This window comes from Myotis myotis, unplaced genomic scaffold (assembly GCF_014108235.1).
Source record: "Myotis myotis isolate mMyoMyo1 unplaced genomic scaffold, mMyoMyo1.p scaffold_m19_p_8, whole genome shotgun sequence".
In the NCBI taxonomy this organism is placed as follows: Eukaryota; Metazoa; Chordata; class Mammalia; order Chiroptera; family Vespertilionidae; genus Myotis; species Myotis myotis.
Window position 1 is genome coordinate 32,319,546 of NW_023416390.1, and position 17,057 is coordinate 32,336,602.

Below are 17,057 nucleotides of genomic sequence, written 5' to 3' on the forward strand. Positions count from 1 at the left end.
GGCCAAGTGCACCCACATGGCAGCCAGAGCAGCCAGGATAGACAAGAGTTGGGACACTGTCATGGAGGAGCAGTGACAGGGTCTGCGGGGTTTAGTTAAAAAGAAAATGGAAGTGGAAGGGAAACAATCCCTGATTCCAGAATGGTAAGGGGATGGTGCATTTTGTGCAGGACTAAGATGCAGTAATACAAACAGAGCTGGCCTCAAGGGCAGGACCCTGTCACTGTTGAATAGAATGCCTCTAGGGAGGCTAGTTCTGTGGATCAAAGGAATCGCTTGGATCAATGAGCCATTTGGGACTGAGAGTGAGACCTGGAGAGTCATGCTTGAGCCACACAGGTAGTCATGAAGCTGTCTTCTCAGTAGTCAGGAGCTGTTTGCTGCACAGCTTCCATGGGAGATGCAAGTTTGGGCTCAAGCGGAATTGCTCCACCTGATCGAGGTCAGGCTGAGCATTGCTTCTGGCTTCTGCCTCCCTCGTATCTGTGCATCTGCACCAGTATCTAAAGAGTATCCATTTCAATGTCTTAGCTAGTCTGGGACACCCATATGTCTTGGCCTGCTCCCCAGAAACAAATGTTGGCACACCTGGTACACGACCATCCTTTCAAGTACTTGCTGGCGTTAAAACAGTCATCTCCCATATGGGCTTCACCTTCCAGGGATGTGGCCAGCGAGGGGAGGGCTGCATGGGGCAGGCAGTGTGCCTCGATGGCCTCTTGGCTGGGTGGCATCCTTGATAGGTGCTTTGATGAAAGGAGTCTAAACTCTCTTAAGTTAAAAGTTGGTTGATGTGTTTGATCTTTTTCCCCTTGTGGTTTGTTCTATTCCTTCAAAGTAAAGAAGACTTTAATTATGACTAGGCCTTAAGCTGGAAAAGACGTGACTTTGCACCCAGGGCTTGTAAATGTTAGACTCTGTCTAGCATCTGTTTCCTCTCATCTCCACGCATCGTGTGTTCCTGTGAATTGCTGCCAGTCCTGCAGCAGCTTCAGGATCGGGGGGCCTCACTAGGTTTTGGGGGTTGCAAAGAACAAAGATTCGGTTTGGTTAACTCATGTAAGGGGTGGGCGGCCTTTGCGGGGGATGCACAGAGCAAGGAGGGAGAAGGCCTGGGACCAGAAGGGTTTGGGGCCCCACACCGCACGTGCTACCTGCCGCAACTCAGCCCTTCTCTGTGGGTCTGCTCTTCTCCCACTAATAGGCTCACTTCTCAGTTCCCAGTCCCAAGAGGGACTATGGTTCGATTTTCTATGTGGGCCACTCAGAGGCCACAGGTCTGTGCAAAAATCAGTTGTCTTGAAGCAGGTGCCCACCCACCACTCTGAGATGGGGGTAGAGTTGTGGGGGCAGAGTGTGGTTACCTGAGGCCCACACTCGGTCAGGGTGATGGGCAGGCAGGTTTCCTAGGAGAGCTGTGGCCCTGCTGGACATGTCTGCTCCTGGCCCCAGCACTGGGACTGTGACCTCCTTGGTGGCCAACACTGACTAACCAGGGGACAGCGAGCTGTGGGGCCTAGATGGCCCAAGGAAGTGCCCACCCCTAAGATACACCTTCCTATAAAAAGACAACACCTTACTAAAATAATAGGAGTATATGCCTCCTGGGAGCGAATTAAGGCAGGCATGCAATTAGGCAGAGTCCCATGTTAACGTAAAAACACTCAAACCTGTAAAGAATATTTGTGAGTTTATTTGAGCCAAATTGTCGACAATTGCCGGGAAGCAGTATCTCAACAGATTGGGATAATGCTCCAGAGAATGGTGTTTTTTCATATATTTTTTATACATTGCAATCAAAGGAGGGTGGGTTACATGACATAGGTGGGTTACATGAAATCCACTGGTGATAGATGAGAGAGGCGGGAGAAAGCAAAACAGGGGGAAACCCTTGGGATTGAATAAAAAGTAAAATGATAGACACATACTTAGGTGGGTGCAGGATAGTTAACAGTCAACAATTAACATGATAACAATAACAATGAAGGAATTTGTGTTATCTGTCCTGGCACCCAAGCACCTTAGGTTGTGCCCCAAGGGGTCTGGAAAAAGGAAAGTTACAAGTTACCCAGACATTTCAAGGATATGTTATCATAGATGTAAAAAGACAGATAGGCTCAGTTAAGGTAAAGGTTGACCTTGTCAGTGAAGATACCAGCCTAGGACGTAACTACCCACCATAACTGCTGTTAAAGTTTATTTCAGGCCATCCTTTGTGGTTACTTTAGGTCTCTGAGTTTGCAAGCCCACCTGCAGGCCTTCCCTGAGCTTGTCAGGTTCGCATGCGGCCCCTTTCATCCACACCCAGCTCTGGTGGCGCTTCAGCAGGATCACTGCTTATTTTAACTCGAGTTCCTCTTTTCATGTGGAGGCAAAACCTCATACTCTTTTCTGAGCTTAGCCACAGTTTCTAAACAACTCATTCCTTACACCTGAGTCTGCATGGGCCACCAAATAAAACAAGGCTCCCAAGGTATGAATCTGGCCTGAAACATTGCCAAATGTGGCACCAAAGGCTCCCATCACTTTCTTATGTTAATTACCTTAGCTCTTCTCAAGGGGCTGCCCTCTTTCTGTGAAAGCCAGCGCCCCTGCATCTTCATTCTCTGCAGGGCGACCTGGAGAAGTGGGACCACGCACTGTGGCCCATGACAGCCCCATTTCAGACAGGAAGAAGAAGAACCTGACACTTGGTGACTTTAGTCTCACTCCACCTTTGCAGACTTATGGAAAATCAGAGCTGGGTGGAAAAGATTAAGCTACTAGTAACTTCGCTGGCACCCTTGTTTAAGTACGTTCAGAGCTGAGAGGGCAGGAGGTGGAGGTCACAGCAGCAAGTGTATCCAAACCTGGCTGGGCGTGGGATGCCCTGGGGAAGGATGGACTTGGCCCCAGGAGGACAGGGAGGCAGGTGATGTAGCTTCTCAAGGAGCAAGGCCTCTTTCCCTTCCCACGGTGGAGGTAACCTTTGATCACAAGTGGCGTTTGGTCTTGTGGTGAATCGGAGAGGGACCTGGAGCCAAGATCGGCCCCTCTGTTCCCAGCTGGTTCAATTCCAGATTTTGCCAGTCATGTGGCCGTGGGTGAGGATGTAATCCACTGGAAAGTGGAAGTCACACACACGTGCCTCTCTGAGCATGTGTAAAACACCCAGCCCAGGTGGGTTGGCATGGGGAGCTGCCGCTGCCACCGTGACTGTCCCTATTTGTTGTGAGAGGGAGCCGACATCCAACAAACGATCTCGTCTGCTAACCAGCATAAGTCAGGTCTGTCTCCTGTTCAGGTGAAGAGAGGAAGGGAAATGAGGAGAGAGAGGGAGAAAGAGAATGGGGAGAGGAGAGAAGTAAAGAACAAATGAAAAGAAAATAGGAGAGGGAAAGAGAAAAGGAAGAGAAAGGAAGAAAAGGTGAAGGAAGAAAGAGGGAGGAGTGGAGTGCATGAGGGTTAGGGGCAGTTTTGACAGAAGAGATGGAAATAGGTGTGGGGCAAAGAGCTGGCAGAGAAGGGGGAGGTGGAGGGGAAGGGAGACAGGTGGTATTCTAGAAGATTCTAGGCAGCACCTGGGTGGCAGATTCTGTGGCCAGCAGCTCTGCACCTTGGAGGTCTGTGTTAAGTAGTTATTCAACAACCCCTGTGACCCTCAGACCCAGAGAACCTTCTGGACTAGAGCCTGAGTCACTGGTCCTCAGGGGTGGGCATAGCTGAGGGCAGGGGAGGCCAGAGGAAGGCAGGGCAGCTCAGCCCCTTAGGCCCAGGTTCCCTGCACCAAGACTGGGTTTCTTGTAAAACCCAAACTCCTTCCCTGACTGGAAAGGGAAGTGACCTGCTCTTGGAGTCTGGGTCCAGTACAAGCTGCTAGGCTCCCACTGCCTTTTAAAATGACTTCCTGCCCTAGCCGGTTTGGCTCAGTGGATAGAGTGTAGCTTGTGGTCCTGGGTTCGATTCTGGTAAAGGGCACATGCCTGGGTTGCAGGCTCAACCCCCAGGAGGGGGTGTGCAGGAGGCAGCCATCAATGATACTCACTCATCATTGATATTTCTTTCTCTCCCTCTCCCTTCCTCTCTGAAATCAATAAAAATAAATAAAATAAAATAAATAAAATAAAATGACTTCCTCCCTGGGAGACCGAGGACAAATGAGTTTGAGGCAGTACAGCGTCCTGATGGGCCAGCTGGAGCGTGAGTGAGGGGCGGCCACAGGGTTCATGAAGTGGCCTTCAGGCTTGTCACCTAACTGGCTACCCCAAACCCAAAGCCACAAAGTTCATGGGGCCCCTTGAGAAATGAGGCCTCAAAATAACGGAGGCTCTATTCCTACAACCCTGCCCCCCAGGCTTTTTTTTCTGACACCTTTCCTACCAAGAAGAAGAAACAGCAGAAAATAAAAACCAGCCCTAGTCCCCAGTCACGTCAGTATTTGCTGTGAACTTCCTGTCGTTTCTCATTTGAGATCTTATCCAGGATACTAAGTCAAGACGCGAACACGCACAGCTTGTAATGCAAGTGTAGGTGAAGAAGGAATTTGAAACTATCAGACGCTTTCGGTATTCTCTCCCAATATAGAAGAAAAGCCAGTGGCTGGAGCCCTGCGTGAGACTCATGACTCAGCTCCCGGTCCCTGATGGCCCGGGGGGGGGGGGGGGGGGCGTCATGTTGCTCTGGGCAGTGTGGCTTTCGGAAAGAGACAACAAAACAACTTTCTAAAAGCCGTTCCATCACAAGTGTCCGGGTGGGTAAACGGTTTAGCCATTGTTATTAAACTCAGGAAGAGGGTGGCAGCTGTTATTGTTCTGCGTGGTCACCGAGTGAAGTAAAGATTCCGTACGAGCCCCCGGTGAAGGATGTGGCTCTAACGCACACTTCCTGACATTGCACAAGAGGGGGCAGAAAAGATGCCGGCAACTGCGCCAGGCAGGCAGGCCTCCGAGGAGGCGGGTGGCCCAGCGGGGGTCCCCAGTGGCCAAGCAGTCCCTTTATGCCTTGACTGCCATTTCTGGAAGCCTGCATTTTTATTTGATTTTATTCTATTATTTTGTCAGGTTCTGTTTTCCAAGCTTCTGGATATGATATCTCAAAGCATCTTCCAGTTGCCTTCCCATGCAAAAGGGGAATTTGGTGGACAGAAAATCCTTGGGAACCAAGTTATCCCTCAAAATGCCATCCTGGTGCTCCACTGCCTTGAGAAATGTAGTAACATAAATAGCCGCAAAGGCAAAATCCAATGCATCGCAGGGAGCCAGGTTTTTTCCTGCCCTGAAGCTGGTGGGGGTTCCTTTCCATCCCTGTCATTTTCCCTGTCATTGCTAGTTCCTGGAATGTGTTGAGCCTGTTTGCTTTGCAAACTTGGGTCTGGCTTTGGCTCAGAGGACTTTCCTTCTGTCTGGTCTTTGTGTACATTTCTATTCCAGTCCTTCTGCTTTCCATTTGCCATCCTACCTACAAACGACGGTCTTTACTCCCCCGTCCCCACCCCCCGCCATCTTGTCCCTGCTTCTCGGGCTCCGAGCCTCTGGCTCACCTCACCCCCAGGACCTGGACCCATTTCCTCTTTGTTGCCCAAAACAGATCTCACCCGGCACCCACGCCAGCTGTGGTTGGTGGGTTAGGAACAGGATTAGGATGCAATTGTAACCAATGAGATGTGAAGGGAAAGTTCTGCGGGGCTTCTGGCAAAGGTTGATTTGTCTCAGGTGAAACGGTCCCTTTTCTCCCTCTGGAAGCCGTCACAGGAGGTGATGGCTGGGGCTGCCGCTGCTGTCTTGCAAGCACAAGGGCAGGGGCTTGGAGAGTGAGGCAATAAGCAGAGGGCAGAGCAGAAAGATGAAATGAGCCTGAGTCCTCAATGATGCCACTGAATGAACAGAACAGAATTCGCCAGCCTGGCCGCTGCCCTGCCTCCAGACTTCCTGTTTGTGAGATAATGGATTCCTTTTTTGTTCAAGTAGCCGAATTAGGGTTTTCTGTTACCTGCTGCTAAAAGTATCCTAAGGCACAAAGGCTTGGATTATCCTATGGGAATTTCAAGAGCAGAGAATGAAAATTTATATTGGACATCAAGTGTCACTGCACCACAAGTCATGGTCTGGCACCCATAGTTCCTGACTTTCTTCTCTCCGAGGCTGTGGCCTGCACCATGCTGCCAGGACCATTGCCACCTCCTGGACATTCCCTATGACGTGTCTGATGTGTCTCTAGGCCAAACATTCTGGGGGGGTGAGGGGGGAGGGGGTTAATATTCCTTTCTCCAACTCTAGCCAGAAAAAGCTCAAAAAACAATAAATATTTTAGCGATTACTTGCTTATTGCAGAATGGTTTAACATCTCCTGTCAAGGTCACCCTTCAAGATCAGGTTCTGGGGCCCTAGCCAGTTTTTCTCAGTGGGTAGAGCATTGGCCTGTGGACTCAAGGGTCCTGGGTTGCGGGCTCGATCCCCAGTAGGGGACGTGCAGGAAGCAGCCAATTAATGATTCTCTCTCATCATTGATGTTTTTTTTTTTTCTCTCTCTCTCTCCCTTCCTCTCTGAAATCAATAAAAATATATATATTTTTTAAATTAAAAAAAAAGATCAGGTTCTGGGCCTTGGCCAGGTAGCTTAATTGGTTAGAGTATCATCCCAATACACCAAGGTTGTGGGTTTGATCCCTGGTCAGGGCGCATACAAGAAGCAACCGATGAATGCATAAATAAGTGGAACAACAAACCAATGTTTCTCTCCCCCACGCTCTTTCTCTCTCTTCCTTCCTCTCTCTTTCTAAAATCAATTTTTAAAAAATCAGGTTCTGGGTCTAAACTTCGGATATGCAAGAGGCTGCTTAAAGTTGCCCAACAGAAGAGAATCTTTCCTCTAAGAAAAGACCTCACCCGAGAGGCCTTCCCTGTCCCTCCCTAACCCCTCACCTGCTCTCTCTTCTTCATGGCACTTGTAACTACCTAATTTATATACTTAGTACTTGATGTGTTTATTGTCTGCCCTAGAACTGCTCCTGGTATACGGTGGCACTCTGTAAATATTTACTGAATGAATTAATTCTGCTGCCCCCTTAAGAATTTAGAAAAATCTGCATGTTTCATTCAAAGTTATGACTTGTTTTCCCTTGTTTCGTTTATCATTCTTTTGTTGTTGTTAATTCTCACTGGAGGATAGTTTTCCATTTATTTATTTGAGAGAGTAGAAGGGAAGGGGAGAGACAGAGAGAGAGAAACATCCATGTGAGAAAGATACATCAATTGGTTGCCCCTGGCCAGGTCTGGGGATTGAGCCTGCAACTGAGGTACCTGCCCTTGACTGGAATCGAACCCATGACCCTCCAGTCCATGGGCTGGCACTCTACCCATTGAGCCAAACCAGTCACCACAGTGTCCGCCGCATCTGTCGCCTTGCTGCTCTTGTTTCTCGTGCCTTGGTCAGTTTCCTCTGCATTCTGGGCTCAGTGCTCTGGTCCGAAGTCTCGCTTGTGCTCTCACTCCCTCCGACGTGGGTTTTGATTTTGACGCTGAGCTTTTCATTTTGGGCCAGCCTGCCTTATGTGGCCAACGCCCTCTGTAACTGGCCCTGCTGTCTGTCGTCTTTCTTGTGGGTTTTTAGTCCTGGGTATTAAAGGCTTTGCCTTTTCACATCCACACGAGGATGCAGCTGCTTCCCAGCGTGTTTTACTAGTTCCTGCGCAGCATTTTCAGAGAAGGCTTTCTCCGGGTCTCATTCTCCCTGGCCCCCGTTTCCTCCTCTGAAATATTGGGGTAACGGTAGTGCTTCTCACGTAGGGGGGTTCCCAGGACCAAATCCAGGGTTTACGTGAAGCACATAGTGCAGTGCCTGACACATGACTCAATGAATCATTGTTGAGTAATCAATGAATATGCCTGCTCATTGGGCCTATGTCACCCCATCTTTAAAGGACTGGGGAAGACAGAGGCAGGGGACAGGGTAGGGGTTGGTGCCAGGGGTCTCAGTAGGCAGCAGTAAGAGAGACCCTTGAGGATACCCAGGGGTTCAGAGGTAGGATCCCAAAGCTCTCAGGGGGGGCCCACCTCATTATCCCTTTTCATCATTACTCTCACTTATTGAGCCCTCTTTATTAGGAGCCAGACACTTGCTCCTAATATACACTCTTTAATTGAATACTGTGAAGGAGGTATTATCATTATTCTCATTTTAAATACAAGGGATCAGGCTCAGATGGGCGAACACTGTTTGCTTGGTTCATAAAACAAGCCAGTGACCTGCCATGTTATGGCCGAGGGTCAGACCATTGTCCTCCTCCTTGGCTTGGCCCTTGATCATTGAGATGCCACAGCTAGAAGGTGAATGCCAGATTGGGTCTGGTGCTGCTCTCACGTTTTGCTGCTGGCCTTTGGTACCCGAGCCACAGAAGGTTGGGGCCAGCTGTGGAAGCAGCTGTGAGCTGTATGGTATTTGAGCCATTAGCCTTCTTGAATGAGGCTCAAGATGGCCCTACTCTTAAGCTGAGTCCAGTCAGGGTATAGCTGCATCTCCTGACCATATTCCTTGAGGGTTAGCATGACTTAGCTCAGAGATTCCCCGGAGCTACCTGTCATCTGTTCATTCATTCAGAAAATATTAGTTGGGCACTGGTGATACGATAACCTTACAGACACAGTTCTTGCCCTCAAGGGACATTCAGCTGAGAAACTGAAGACAAGTAATTAATCAAGATCATCCCCTAAGCCCTAGCCAGTTTTACTCAGTGGATAGAGCGTTGGCCTGTGAACCAAAGGGTCCTGGGTTCGATTCAGGTCAAGGGCACGTACCTTGGTTACAGGCCCCTCCACAGACGCATGCAGGAGGCAATCAATTGATGTGTTTCTCTCACATTGATATTTCTCTCTGTCTTTCCCTCTCTCTTCCACTCTTTCTAAAAATCAATAGAAAAATATCCTCGGGAGAGGATTAAAAAAAAAAAGATTATCCCCGGAACCCCAGATCTATATAGCTTGAAATAGAGGTGATCAGTTAGTCATTTTTACAAAGAGATTCACCATAAGAGACTAGGAAGTTCCCAAAGTCCCTTCATTTTCGGCTGTTCCCTGGGAGGCTGACAGCCCATCTGAGTGTCTGCCTGTCTGTCCACCATAATTTGGCTCCCTCATGACTTGGGAGAAAGGGTTCTGAAATCTTGAAATGAAGAAATGTGCTTTCTAAAATCCAATGTCTCTAGCAAATGTACACTCTTAAGTCTCTAAGAAGAGGCCTTAGCACCTGATATTGGGACAAGGACAGGACATGAGGACATAGTCCTGGGCTTTAAAGAGGGAAAACAGACATCAAACAAGTAGATTAAAGGTTACTCAGAAATCTGCAGGAAAGACCACTTGTTGCTCAGGAAACCAGACAATAGAATGGTTCTCTCCTCCGGGGAAGACATCGAGGAGATAGTTACCCCCATGAAGAGAAATTCCTCCCTGCCCAGGGATCTTAGCATTTGCTCTGACCTCTGCCTAGAACTGTGACCTCCAGATCACCATGTGCCTGACTGCCCTGATGTTACTCCCAGGTCTCCCCATATAAAGTCATGCCCTGCCCCGAATATCATTCTCCATTATACGCCTATTTATTTTTCTTCCTAGTCCTTAACACTGTCTGCATCAGTATTAGTTTCCTGTTGCCACTGTAGCAAATTACCACACAGGTAGTGGTTTAAAAACAGCACAAGTGTATTATCTTAGTTCTGGGGACTGAAAGTTGGAAATGGGTCGTACTGGGCTAAATCAGGTGTTGGCAAGACTGAGCCTTTCTGGAGGCTCAGGGGCAGATTTGTTTTCTTGCCTTTTCCAGTTTCTAGGGGCCACCTGCACTCTTTGGCTCGTGACCCCTTTCTCCACCTTCCAAGCCAGGCCATCTCCCTGGTTCTGCAGCTCCTGCAAGAGCATCTGGCACATAGTAGGTGCTCAATAAATATTGGTTAAGTGGTTGAATGAAGGGGTAAATTTGTAATGTGAGCAAGGGAGGAAAGGTCTCCATTTCTTCACTTCTAAAAGGAAGGCAGTGGACTGGAGACCTCAAAGGCCTCATGCTCTGAACGGCTGTGATTCCTCCTGTAACAATGACATCAACAAAGACTTACGAGGGTGCCTGTTTCATAATCTGCTCTGCGGCTTCGGGCACAGTGACTGTCATAGGGCTAGGGTCTGGGGTGAAGTGAGGACAGCAGGAGAGTGTGGGGGTGAGCTGCAGAGTTCATTGAGGGGCCGCGCCAGGCTTCAGCTCCCCCGAGGCAGCTCCTCCCCAGGCTGACTCCCAGGAGAGGACTCAGCTTGTCTGCCAGCTGTCACTTCTGTCTGCCAGAGTACCTAGAGAGTTTCACAAAAAGAAAAGAAGCAAGCATCTTGGGGATATGTAGCTAAGGATGAAAATATTCCTCTAGGCTCCTGCAGCAGGGAAATGGAGAATGCTCCTATTCTGGGACCATTGGGATCAGGGCGGCTTCCGAAAGATGACCTGTCCGGGCCTTTAGTATCGGTGAGCCTGTGCAATGATAAACACCATCTACATCCCACAGGCCTGTCGGTGTGAGGGTCAGTCTTGAAGGAAAGGTGCTTCAACCATGCAGCATCTTAAATAATGGCCCTTTGCTTCGGGTCATTATTTAAGAGAAAAGGGGAAATGGAAACAGTGAAGAAGATGAGCTTCCTTCCTCACATGTGTCAGAGGGAAATGGCTCTCTTAAAGGCAAATGTTGAATATTGGAGGGGGAGGAGGACTTAGAGACTCCCAACCGCACCCCTTCCTCCCCCCATTTCCCACACTCTCTTCAGTCTTGAGACGGATTGCCAGGCCTCGGAGTCGAGGCCCATGACTGTCTCTGGCCCCCAGGTGCCCAAGGATAACTCCTCCGGTCCCTCATCTCCACCTTGCGCCCAGCCCTCTGTGCCCCTCGGCCCCACCCCGTGCTTTGACCTGCTGATGTGGGTAAACACATTTTGACCCCGTGGTGAAAATGGTTGCACAGGAAGAAGCAGAAAGATCAAATAGCAAGTCCTGAGAGAAATGGGGAAGTAGCCGACTTCCGATCTGTGTGCTGCCCACGTCTTGCTCTCTATACAGCCTGCCGTGGACCTTGGAGTTACTCTCAGGCTAACTTTTCTTTTCTTTTTATATGAAGAAGGGTTACTGCAGATCAACATGTGTTATCTCTGCTTTGTCTCTTAGGAAGGTAGCCTGTGAGGGTGCGGAAGTTCAAACCAAAAATACAAAATAGAGCTAAAATCCCCCAATGCTGAAACAGGCCTTGCTTCTTGGGACCCTGTCAATGTAAATACATTTCTCTAAAATTTAATTTTACCAGACCCAGTAATGTTTTTGGCATCTTGAAAAATGGTCACAAATACTTTATGTAAAGCACTTGGATGCTCACCGAGGCATTCTTTAAATGTTGACAGTCCTCTGATATTTGGGGGAGAGAAGATTTGCAATAATTTGGCAATAATAGCATCATACCTAGTCAACTAGAACAAACTTTGCAAAATTTCAAGTATGCTATGATTCCCTTTCAAAATTAGTGGATGGCCCGGCCAATGTGGCTCAGTCGGTGGGCGTCATCAGTGCATCACCCGTTCCATTCCTGGTCAGGGCACGTTCCCAGGTTGCAGGCTCAATCCCCAGTAGAGGCCTGCAGGAGGCAGCCGATTGATGTTTCTCTCCACCTCCCTTTCTCTCTCTCTAAAATCAATAAAAACATGTTTAATAAAATAAAATAAAAATCACTGGGAGAAGGTAGTCAAAAGATACAAGCTTCAAGTTATAAAATAAAGTGTCCTGGGGGTGTGACGCACAGCATGGCGACTCTAGTGAATAATATGGTATTGTTCAAATATGGTATTTGAAAGTTGTGGAGAGAGTAGATCTTAAAAGTTCTCATCCCAAGGAATAAAAGTCACTGGGTGGTGATGGAGGTCAACTAGACTTGCTGTGGTGATTATTTCACTATATATATAAATAGCAAATCATTATGTTGTTCGACCGAAGCTAATAGAATGTTATATGTCAATTATATCTCCACTTTTTAAAATGTAAGAAACAGTTATTGGGAACATTGCCTAGGAACAGATAGTAGTAATCATATTAATAATAACATCATGGCTTGGAGTCCTTATGCCAGACACAGCTCCCTCCACTGTCAGTCCCATGGTGGCTACAGGCAGAACCCAAGAGATGCTCTAGGGCAGGGCAATGGGTTCAAACAAAACAAGCACAGAGAGCAGAAAGTGAAAGCAGGCCTTCTCCAACCCCACCCTTCTCTCCTCCAAGGGGGTATGGCATTTCCAGTTTTGTGCATTTAAATAGAGATATGAGCCTATACAAATAAATATACATATACATATAAATATACATATAAATATAAATAGGATGAGTTGTACATATTGCCCGAAATTTTCTTTCTTCCCATAACAATATGCCTTTCAGATCTCCCCAAGGCAGTTCACATACCTCTGTGCTTTTGGGGGTGGGGCAGGGGAGGGTATTTTATTTTCTTTTTTCATGAGATGTAATCAACACATAACATTGTATTCATTTTGGGTATATAACCTAATGACTTGATATTTGTATATGCTGTGAAATGATCACCACAATAGGTTTAGTTAACATCCATCACTACACAGAGTTCTGAATTTTTTTCTTGTGATGAGAACTTTTAAGATCTGCTCTTGTAGCAACTTCCAAATAAACAACACAGTATTGTTAACTATAATTTTTTAACTATTGTGTTTTAACTTTATGCTTAACTGTCATGCAGTACGGTTCACCATCCTCCCACGGGTAGACATTTAGACAATTTCCTCTTTTTTCCTCTGGTTATTACTACAATAAGCAAGGCTTGTGTGTGCCTCTGTTTCCTTCAAGATGAAATATTACTGGGTTGTAGGAATGCATATTTTTACTGTAGATACAGCAACGTCACCCTGCCAGAGCTTCTTCCAACGAGCCAGCACCCGTCTGGTGTCACGTGATGTCTACCATGTCCCCACCTCCTCTCATTCCCGGATATTAACAGTCTCTGCTATTTTCACCAAACAGTGGGTGAAACATGCAACCTCAATATTTTATTTTGTATTTCCCTCATTAGAAATGAGGAGAAGCACATTTTCATACCTGGATTGGCCGTTTTATATTTCTTTACTCGTGAACTGCCTATTTATATTCTTTGCCAGTCTTTCCCTTTTTTAAAAACCTGACTTTAAAAAGCTCTTCATATGTTTTGCATAATAAGTTTTGGTTACGTATGCTGTCAATAATTTCTCCCAGTCTGTCACTTCTAAAAATATTTCCTTATAGTTCATTTGTGATACGGAAGTTTACAACTTTTCTATAGTCAAATGTTTTCATTTATTGACTCTGGGTTTCATGAGTCACTCATTTCAATATTATTTATCCAGGTAAAATGTCATTTTTCCTAGCACTTTGGTAACATGCTTTTATGTCTAGCTCTTTATTTATTTTTACGTTTAACCTGAGATAGGGACTATAACACTGTCCTCCAAAATGGATAGCCATACCATATATTAAACAGTCCATCCTTTTCCATTGATTCAAAATGCTGTCATACCACATGCTATATTCCCCCATAGTCCTAATCTGACTTTGGTCTCATTCTGTTTCACTGGCTGGTAAACCTTCCCTGCCCCAGTTCCTACAGTTTCATTCCTGTGGCTTTACTGTGTGTGTGCCCAACCATCCAACCAAATGCTTATTTATTGTTCTCTTTACTCCTTGGTGGTCCCCATGTATGTCCTTTTCCAGGGGAATTTTATAATCAGCTTGCAAAGTTCCCTAAAAATTACAGTTGGGATTTTTATGTAATTGCATTGAATGTATGGGTTAATTGGAAGGTCACTCAGATCCTTGTAGCACTGAGCTCTCCTATTAGCGAACATGGCATGTCTCTCCATTTATGCAGATGTTCTTTTGTATTTGGTTTATGTTTGCTACATATAGTTCCTTTTTTATTTGTAAAGATTTTTTATTGATTTTTACAGAGAGAGGAAGGGAGAGGGGGAGAGAGAGAAACATCAATGTGAGAGCACTACATAGATCCCCTGCCTCCTACACACTCCCTACCAGGGATGGAGCCCACAACCTGGGCATGTGCCCTGACCAGGAATTGAACCAGCAACTTTTCAGTGCATAGGGACAATGCCCAACCAACTGAGCCATACCGGCCAGGGCTCTATATTGTTCTTACATCTTCCCTGTTATTGGGTGTAAATTTTTAGTGACTTTGGCAAACAGAAAACACGACGTTTTCTGATTGGGTTTTATTGATGTCTAGGAAAGTTATGGTTTTCGGTGGGTGTTCTTACCTGTATTTCTGAATTAGCTCACCAGTTTTAATCATTTTTGTTGTTGTTTTTTAAATATGTTGTTATTGATTTTAGAGAGGAAGGGAGAGGGAGAGAGAGATAGAAACATCAATGAGAAGAGAGAATCATTGATCAGCTGCCTCCTGCACGCCCTGCACTGGAGATTAAGCCTGAAATGTGGGCATGTGCCCTGGCCAGGAATCGAACCATAACCTCCTGATTCAGGTCGACACTCAACCACTGAGCCATGCTGGTGGGGCTTAATCTTTTTTTTTTTAATGTATTTTTTTTGGCTTCTCTGGGTACATGATCTTGTGATCTGCAAATAATGATCGATTTGTTTCTTCTTTTCAATATGGTTAATTTGGGGAAAGGAGAGTCGTTTGGGTTTGTTTCACTCTGGCTGGACCTGCAGTGCTGTGAGGCAGGTCAGTGGCAATGGCATTCATCATTGTCTTGTTTCTGATGGCCGAGATGTTTCTGCTCTGGAAGGAGGATGCCAATCAAAGACAAGGAGTAAAATGAGTGCCAAGAGGAGGGCATCCACCAAACCATGCCCACCTTGGGATGGAGGAAGGATGGGAAGCTGCTAAGTACTTCCCAGTGGTCGGTGCCCAACGGGACCTTGTCTCTGACCTAGCCCATTGCTCCAGACCACTGAGCTCTGTTCCATCTTGGTTCTGCCTGTCACCCAGCATATTTGAGATGGCCCCTAGCTTGGTGATGGCCACACATTGGTAAGCCCACCTCCTAGATCCTAATCTGAATCACTGATGGAAATGAGAGAGAGAACCTGACAGTACCAGAAACCTATATCCAGTCTGACATTGGTATAGTCCAGCCGTGGGCAAACTACGGCCCTCGGGCCGGAACCGGCCCATTTGAAATGAATAAAACTAAAAAAAAAAAAAAAGACCGTACTCTTTTATGTAATGATGTTTGCTTTGAATTTATATTAGTTCACACAAACACTCCATCCATGCTTTTGTTCCGGCCCTCCGGTCCAGTTTAAGAACCCATTGTGGCCCTCGAGTCAAAAAGTTTGCCCACCCCTGGTGTAGTCTCATCCTAGCCCACATTCCTTCAAAAATCACAGATGAATATCACAAAATGCTCTATGGAAATCTATATATATTATGTCAAAGAGCACAAATTCATAGCCCAACTTCTGTTGGGTTTGGTGTTATTTGCCTGACATGTTTTTAGAAATTGTGAGCTAGTTAAAAGCATTTCTTAGAGTTCAATGATTTTATATAATAGTCTGAATTTTCAGCCTCCCTTGAAAAATTTGAACATCTGGTAACCTTAGACCTATATTACCCCCTCGGGGATGTAACAGAGTATAGTGGAAGCATCCCCTTTTCAATGAGGTATTTCTCTTCAATGTGCCACAGTCCCCACCTCTCCCTACTGCCTCACTTCCATACTGTTCCACTGGTTTGCGTAATCTGCCTGGCCTCTGTCGGCAATTGAACTGTAATCTCTATCAGATGCAACAAATGATCCAATTCATTAGGCTAGCAAACATACATTGACCTGCTATTATGTAAATAAAATAAGAAAAACAAGTTCACTTGACTTGTTCTGTTCCCAGTGAACTCCTGCTGGTTCTTAGGATCACTGCTTGCTTTGGCACATCTTACAAACCCTACTCATAGTAACCTGATCTAGATTCATGCCTGGGGTGGACATAATGCTCACTCAGTTATAAACTGCAGAAGAGCCGTCTTACCTATTGTGAAAACCACAGCTTTGCTGGCCTGCCTTCAGCCAGCTGGTCCCCTCCTCTTCACTCTCTGCCAGTTGCAAGCACCCGTGGTTGAGCTCTCTCACCCAGACTTCTCGTCCTCCCCTGGGATGAGGCTTGGATTTTGTAGAGCAGGTATAGTGGCATTCCCCTTTTCTGTCTGGGGCTTCGGTCCCATGACAGGAGTGCCTTATCACTTCCTCAGAGCAGCAGGAGCCTGCAAACGGTGACTTTCAGTTCCTCTGCCGGGCACATGTTTACCAGAATCGGCCTGTCTACTCCTGATCACCTACACAGAGCCTCCCTCTCCAAAGGTCTAGAGTGAGCCCTGCTGGGAAGCTGGAGGATTCACATTTGTCACTCCATCTTACCAACACTTTGCTATTATCCCTTTCCAGTTTCTCCCAGTCTCAGATAATCCTACCTACCCATGAAGGCAGACTGGAAGCTTCCCATTTTCTAGGCTTTTGCCATCTTTAAGTGAAAAAGTATTTTTCCTAACTGAACAATAACCCCCTCCACATTTCCCCCGACGAGTTATTACCCATCTTGTGTCAACGATGTTTTTTCCTGACCCAGTATTTCTTCTAGGGGCCATGCCGACAGAAAGGTCCATGTGCAGAAAGGTCAGGCTAGGGCCTGTAAGAATTGAAGGGATGATTTTGCCTAAGTAGTCCATGTCGCTGGGCTACCTGCAGTGGCAAACATTTGACAACCAGTTCCTCAGGGAAGAAAACAAAGCCTGATTTGCAGTGGTTGCCAATTTCTGCGGTGTAAATACTCTCACCATGGTGGCCACATTTAACAACCAGCTCTTGGTGTTCTGGAAAAATTGGGTTTTGAGCCAGCACAGGTTGGCACAAGCTGGCATAAGCCAGCAGCAGCTCACACCAGCCTGGGTATTGTAAACGCATACCTGCTGCTGTCCTGGTGAAGTCTGCATGCTGCTGGGACTGTAGGTGTCTTTATTAGAGACTCTGGTGTCTCATTAG

General features: G+C 46.7%; 1 protein-coding gene across 2 annotated transcripts in view; it reads left to right on the forward strand.

The window, feature by feature from the left end:
* INPP5D (inositol polyphosphate-5-phosphatase D) overlaps positions 1–17,057 on the forward strand; it is a 95,486-nt gene that overhangs the window by 11,218 nt on the left and 67,211 nt on the right. The gene's annotated exons all lie outside the window — the stretch shown is intronic.